Source organism: Mustela nivalis (assembly GCF_964662115.1).
Source record: "Mustela nivalis genome assembly, chromosome: 18".
NCBI classification, from domain to species: Eukaryota; Metazoa; Chordata; class Mammalia; order Carnivora; family Mustelidae; genus Mustela; species Mustela nivalis.
This window is the reverse complement of record NC_139037.1, coordinates 30,547,105-30,555,237: the sequence shown is the minus strand read 5'-3', so window position 1 is coordinate 30,555,237 and position 8,133 is coordinate 30,547,105.

Below are 8,133 nucleotides of genomic sequence, written 5' to 3'. Positions count from 1 at the left end.
GAGAGATGCAGGTAGATTGTCTTCAAGGTATTTGATTCCTGGGATCTATAAAAGCAAAAGCCAACTTCACCTTTGCTCTTTCCTTGTTTGGATATAAAAGCCAACAAAATATCTAATTAGATTTGGGTTTCTGTCATTTAGCCAACTAAAGTGCTAACAACTAAAAGGAAGTAAAACAGAAAACAGGCCTCAATCTCAACTTTCAAGGAGCTTGAAACCGAGTAAGAGAGCCAAATACGGCTATTTGAACTCCTAACCAATACAAATGTCCACAGACACTCTCCCACAAGAATATGAAAGGCCACTGAACAGAAGCTTCTTCTTTCTAATGGTTGTGTTCTGTGGCACTAAACAGTATCTGTTATTCTCCCTTTCAAACGGCTTCATTTTAGTCCATGAATCAGTTCTTGCCATCAAGAAGATTAGGACGTGACCCCTACAGAAACCTATTATTCCCAGGCAAATACAATGAGCTGGGCCTCATTTCCCAGAGAAGGGTTCCCCGGAACACCAGTATTAGGAAATAGGAAGCTGAGTCTGTTCTTCTCAAAATCTGCCCAGCAGAGAGCCCAGTGTGTGGTAAGCACCAGATATGTATTTGCTACATGAGTGAACAAAGCTGCCATAAAAACGGAGTCTACTGTCAAATAAATTGGAGAAATGTTACGTTTCAGCCTCTTCTTACAGATCCCAAGCACAGAAAAGCACAAATAAAAGCCCCGAGGGGTTCTACAGGAAACATGTTTTATTTTGTTTAGTACACTGCTCCCCCAGAGCCTTGATCACTAAGGGACCGGTTTTGCTGCCTAACACCAATTAGCACGCTCATCTCATGGATCCAACATGTGGTCCATGCATGGGGGAGCACTGGACAAGTGCCACCGGTCAGTGAGCAAACCATTCCCACGGCTTTGCCTAGGCTCAGCAGACGCATACACACCACTAAACCTAGGCTTTCCCAAAAGCACCTTTCTTGTATTCACCACCCCCTATTTCCATTTCAATGTGTCTTCTTTCCAAAGGGGTAGGAGCAAGGTGTGTAGACTCTTAACCCTGTTGAAGGCCACCCCCCCACCACCACCACACACACACATACACACCCCCACCAGCTCAAACACGAGCACTGGAAGGTGATCTTAACCAAAGATACCTAAATATCAAGCCAAGGAAAAATGCCTTGAATCCAAATATAACAGGCTGACACAAATTAGGAAAGATTAATAGAGTCAGACACACATTCTTTGAGTCATTTTTAGATAATCAGCAGGTTCTCACTGGCATTATCCTAATCCAGCACCACGGTGGAAGAAAATTCACTCGATGGCTCTCATGGTCAACTCCACAGGAACCAAATAAGCTATATTAATGTGCGGGAAAGATCAGGGCCAGGGCAAAGGGGGAAGAGAGCTAATTCTAGGTATGAAATGTTGCCAGAACTTAGAAGCTCCGCTTCTTTAGGAAAGGCTGACATTCTCCGTAAGAAAATTAAATAGTTACAATGATTAATTACAGTCATTTTAGTTCCTCTTTACAAAGAGGACCCTAAGAGCTGTGCTCAGGACTTAGTTCTTGGATGTTCTTAGCCCAAAATATAATAGGGTGAGCAGTAAAATGGGGAGCCGAGAAAGCTTTAACCTTTCCAGCAGCAGTTTTTTTGTTTTTTTGTTTTTTTTTAAACGTGGAAGTTGAAACTGGAGATACAGCTATTCCTTTAAAGAAAAGGATGGAGAGGGGTGAGGTCATGCAAGACTAACTGAGGTGAGCCTCTCTAGTTAGTCACTGAAAACTTGTTATAATCAACTTTACAAAATGTCACTTGTCTTTAATCGTCATCTCAGGATTTGATCTGTCTTTTCTTCATTCTTCTGGAAAGAGAGCCTCATTTGAAAAATTACTCATCTTGTAATCCATGTGGTTCTCACGAAGGAGCCAATCACCATGACCTGCCCTCACCCCAGTGTTGGTATATGCCCCAGTATTAACCAGTATTACTATGTGATTCCCTTGGCCCCAGTGATTGGTCCAGGAATAAACATGTGACCCAAACCAGCCAATAAGAACCCTTCTCATAACTGACCTATAAATTCTGAGAGAAGAAACCCTGTTTTCCTACTAAATGAGTTGGACTCATTTTTCTCTAGAGTTGCTGGCTACTATCTTCCCCAAGTGAAGTAGGTGAGAAGACCAACACAGAATCAGGAGAAAGATTATAGTTTCCCACAGAAATATGAACTTGCGGCATTTGACAAAAAAAAATCCGGGGACCCAAAGCATCTTCCCCTTAAATCATGGTCTTTGCTTGGATCTAAGTATGTATCAGGGTTTGCCCTAGAGGAAGAGCATCAGAGATTCTACTTGCAAGCAGGAAAGAGCCGTGCTCTGGGAGAGCCATGGCAGCTCATTTCTGAGACGCTGCGTGGGGCTCACAAGACGGCTCTTGAGTTAACTGACAAGCTGATGCTGATTCATCCATCAAATTTCATGACTGAAGGAGAAACACACTGTGATATGTGTCAATCAGCTCAACTCCCATTTCTCCCCTCAGCCGATCCCCAACTGTCCGTCAGGCTAAGAAAACCAAGATGGGACACACCAATTATTAATAATAATAGTATTATCTAACCTCTACTGAGGTTTACTGTGTGTGGGAAGTATTGCCATGCACATAGGAGAGTCATGTCAGCTGCTGTAACAGACAAACTCCCACTTTTCAGTAGATTCATATTATAAAAGCTGATTTCTGCTCACAAAATAGACCATCAGTAGGGGCAGGGCAGAGAGTTTGGTGACGCTCCATGCCCCCAAAGAGATAAACAGGTTGCTTCCATCTGGTGGCTCCTCCATTTCCTACGGCTTTTGAGACTTCACAAACAGCTGGCAGTCAGAGAAAGATCACGGGGACCACCCAAAGATGTGGGACTGACTGGCTCTCATCATTTACACTTACTTTCCATTTGCTAGAACCCAGTCACTTGACCTCACCTGACTGCAAGAGAGATTGGTAAGTGCAGACTGGCTTTGTGTCCAGGAAGAAGATGGACAAGACTTAAGGGAACACAGAGCAATGTCCACCATCCCACATTTGTCACATGATCTAGCTAATCCTGCCCGAAACTCTGTAGGGTGGACACCACTGTCATTTACATGGTACAGCTGTATGTACAGTTGAGTCTAAAAGAAATCAGATCCGTCTCCCAGGTCCCATAGTCCAAGCTGTGTCTGGAATATAAGTCACGGCATCCTAAATCTACTCTCTTAACCATGGTTCTCAATCAGGGACAATTCTGCCTGCCTGCACCCGGCCTCCTACATAGATATTTGGCAATGTCTCTAGGCAATTTGGTTGTCACAAGTTGGCGGGAGAGCGGCATATGTGGGAAGTGGCCAAAGACACTACCACACATCCTACAACACACAGAAAAACCCCTATAACAAAAGTCATCTAGCCCCGAATGCCAATAATGCCCAGATTGGGAAATTCTGCTCTTAACATTATGTTTCTACCATTCTAATGAGAAGGGGTCTGTCTCCAGAGGTTATCCTACTGAAAAAGTGCCTAAGACGGACCTGAAAACAGTTAAATTTAAGTAATACAGAGCTTTTTTTTTTTTTTAAATACAAAAGGCAAATTGCCAAATTATTTAACTTGTGATGGAAATTATTGCTACAATAAAAATATATCCCTTGGAAATATGACTGCAAATAAGCAGACCTGAGCCAAGCCAAGAGTCTGCTCCAACTGGAACAGCAAGGGGCAGCGGAGGGCGGGGGGTGGGGGTGCCAAATCAGGCCTATGATTTATTTAGTATTTTAATTATCATGTGTTAGTATCATCTGATCTTGACTCATATGCTAAAACAAACAAGTATCCAAAATGACTTTGACAAAATGGTTGTTCTTCACCATAATCCCTAACCAAATTTGGGACAACACAGGCACAAAATAAGCTACTTCTTACATTAACAAAAGTGCTCACCTTTGCCAATCCCTAAAGCTTTCCCTCCAAGCATGGGGGAAAGACAGAGGTTTGCTACAGTCGAGTGCAACTTCGCACAGCTTTGGGTCAGGAAACCTGGCTTAAACCTTGGCTCCCCGCCTCCTAGCTATGTGACCTTGAAAAATCACTCGGGTCGCTTTCCCCACCTGTGAAATGGGAATAATAACTATATAGACTTCCCAGAGCGATGACAATTAAGTGAGATAATCACATAAAGTGATTCACTCAGAGCCTGGCACATAGTTGGCCCCTGAACGCCAGCCCTCAGTGACACCATCATCACTACCAGGAGCACTGCAGGGAGAGAGGGGTGATAATAACAGCTCTGGAGATAGAATATTACCACGAAGCACCCAGGCTCTAAACACCCATGGCAGAGCTTCAGCTGTGCTCCTCGCTATTACTAGGAGCCTAACCACATCCACTAAGAGCCTCTGAGTCTCTGGGTAGCCAGCAGTGAAATAAAAATGAAACACGGCTCTGACACCCTCTCCCAAGGCAGCCATAACCAAGTGGCCATGTGGCAGGGTCACAGATAGCGTATGCTCTGAAGCCAGACTGTCAAGGTTCAAGCACAGACCGTGCCAGTCACCGGCCCACTAACCTGGGGTGAGTGACTCACCGCATCTATGTTTCAAGTGCCCTCTACCCCACCCCCATCAGACATAGTTAACAGTTGCCATTAGGATGTAAGACACATAAGGGATCCTGTGTATCGCTGTGCCCCCAGCACCTAGAACTGGGCCTGCTCTATGACAGGCATTCAGTAAGCACTTGTTGAATGAATGAGTATTTGTCCCTATCACACAGGGCTGTGGTGTGGTTTAAATGAAAACTTACCTGTGAAGGCCACATAACAGTGCCAGCCCGTGGTGCTCATATAAGAAACACTGACTCTTAAAACACTGTCCACAGCATTGTCCAAATAACATAAACTACAACTGAATACATGCAGCCAGAGCCTTGGGTTTAGTTCACCACCTGAACAGCCACGGAGGACAGTCCATCCTCGGGAGTGCTCCTTCCTCCTCAGCCTGGTCTCTGCTCTGCTGCTGTCCTCCTGGCCAGGCATTCCATGAACTTGGTGTCCCCCCCATGCTTCCATCGCTGGGTTTCTTCCCCCAACTACATGTACACGTCAGACCCCTTGCTGATCGTCCGTGGTGTTCATGAGTGACTCTCTGATGCAGGGTGTCTATCCCTCCAGGAGTTTCTGGAGCGCTGCCTCATTGGGATGGGTCCCTCTTGCGGAAGATTCCAGCATGGAGGCTGCCCACAAGGGGCCTTGTATACTGTTGAAATCTTAATTGTAGTGGACATCCTACTGGGCTCTCCACGTAGTGCTGGGGAGAAGGCCATTCAGCTTCCACTCGACCCTCTCTCTAGTGGCTACAGATGCTGTGAAGATAAATACTTCTCAGATTCCCCAGTGCTGGAGATGTCATGTAGATTTGGCCACTCAGATGCACAAGATTTGGAAGATGGCAGTGAGGCAGAAAACAAGTTTCTGCTCCTTTTCATAACAAAGTTATCATAGCAAAATTCGATTTTTCTGTCACAGGGTTAGCAGAAGTCCAGGGAAGGGACTCACCAGCTTTATGGGTATCAAGAGCCAGGACATAGGGCACTGTTCCACTGTGTGAATCCAGGAGTGGCGCAGCTCTGGAGCCAATGGTGATTAAGGCAGCTTCCATATCCCTGGACCACACAGAGGTGGTGTGACAAGGAGCCAGCACTCAGGAGGGCAGCTTCCCAATTCTCCACTTCCTGAGTATAACAGGGGCCCTTCCCTATGTGGACCAATTCTCTCGTTACTCTTCTGCCAGTCTTTCTGGAGCCCGATCCTAGCACTTCCAACCATCTTCTAAACACTGAATATCCTGAAAATTGCTTTTTGCTCAAAACAACAATTTGTGTGTTCTGCCACTATGCGATGACTGCCAACTGACCCTCTTCTTTGGCTAGCAGCCCCAATTTTCAGCTGAGGCCCCATCCTGTCCCACCTCAATCCTCCTAAGCCCTTATGGGTAGAAAATACACCTGACCCAATGAGAGGCCTGTATCCTCTCCCCATAGCCAGTGCTGCAGGGGTGTGCCTGGACTCAAGCCTCCCTAATCAGAGCGAATCTCAGGGAAGGTTCCTTAGAATACAAGAATAAAGACTCTAACTCTTTTCTGCCAGACAGGAAGCTAGTAGGATATGATTGAGAACTGGAAGTAGGCATCTTGCATCCATGAGAAAAAACCCATCTAAGAATAAGTCCTCCCAAGAAAAGGCCAAGCCATGAAACGGACAATAAGAAATCATATCTGGTGACTTGAGCTCTTGTATCCAGCTGTGCCCTAAGTACCCTAAGTAAGATTGACCATTAGATGGTTGAGATATGCAAGCCAAGAGTATCATTTCTTTTCTTTCTTTTTTTTTTTTTTTTTTTTTCCTATAAGCCAGTTTGGGTTACATTATCAAACACTTGTAATCAAAAAGTCCTGATTGCCATACCACCCAATACAACAGTTTATGTTGTAGGCCTGTCTCTGCTTCGGGAAGTCAAAATTAGTGCTAATGTTCCCTGGGAAAGAACCAATTACGTGCACAGAACCTGCAGCCAGAGGCTACCGCTTTGCTTTGCTCTCTACCCCTGAGCTGCTCATGGCCCCTTTCCTCCTAATGTCTGTGAGCATGTCTGAGGATGATCCCTCAGAAACCACCAGTCCAGAAAGTCCTTGTCTATGTAACTCACTCCACTAGCCTGGGCTTCTGAGAGAAAGAAGAGTTTGTTTGTTTGTCACTTATTATAATTGATTTGTTTCTCCCTAGCTGTGCACTCAATCTCAATTCCCTTGACTGTAGACAGCAAGTCTGGGGCCGAGAGCTCTAGAAAGTCCATTATTATCCACACATCATTTGTCTTGGGAAGGAGCATGGATTTGGGTGGCCATGGAGAAGATGAACGCTTTGGGAAGAGTGCTGCAGGCCTGGAGAAGAGAAGTCAGAAGAGGTCGGAAGAGGTCTTTAGGGGCTCGAGGAGAAATGTAAGAGAATACACAGAACTCAATGGACTTTCCACAGTGCTTGACAGAGGGTCTCGCTGGCAAAATTCACAGCCATCCAAACTTGCCACCATGACATTTTTGCAGTGGCCGCCGGTTCTAGGCATAGTTGGGTCTTGGATATCAGATGAGTCTTTCTTTGGAAAGCATTGAATAGCTTTCAATGCAAAACTGTGGAAGAGACAGCACCAGGCCTTGATGTGGCCTCCTACCTCCCCCAGATACCAAGGATTCTTCTATTCCAACATTCCCCAGGCCCTCTGCTGCCTTCTCTTTAAGCTTCTAGGTTCCAGGTCTCACCTTTTCCAGCATCAGACCAATCCATCCCCATTCCTGGTGATGTTCCTACAAGAAAGCAATGTGGTATACACATACGCATCAACCTTTGCCAACACACTTTATATGTGGCCCTTTCTCTTTTGCATGCCAGAGTTCAAAGACCCTCTGTAGTGGGTTTTCAAACTGTAAGAAAAGTCCACACAGCAGAGACCTGAAGTGAGTTCTCAAACTATATCACCATTCTGCCTTTAGCTGATATCTAGTGCCTCCTCGAAGATAGCTAAAATGAAAGAAGATTTCTGAAGCAACATCCAATGCAGCCCTGTATTTATGTAGCACTGGATAGTTAATCCAGACTTAGACTTATAAATTCACTTCCTTTAATCTTCTCACATTACCAGTAAAGTCTGGAAGGCAAATAGGTATAACAGCTCTACTGTGTAGATTTCCAGGAAGAGAGAAGTCTAGTGACTTGCTCAAGGTCAAACAGCTTCTGTGAGTTGAGTCAGAACTCAAATTCAGATTGTCCAATATTTAACCCAGCACATCCTTCACTGTTGTCTGCTCTACAGACACTTCTCCAATGAAGACATACAAATGGCTATCAGACACATGAAAAAATGTTCATCATCACTAGCCATCAGGGAGATTCAAATTAAAACTACACTGAGATATCACCTTACACCAGTTAGAATGGCCAAAATTAGCAAGACAGGAAACAACATGTGTTGGAGGGGATGTGGAGAAAGGGGAACCCTCTTACACTGTTGGTGGGAATGCAAGTTGGTGCAGCCTCTTTGGAGAAT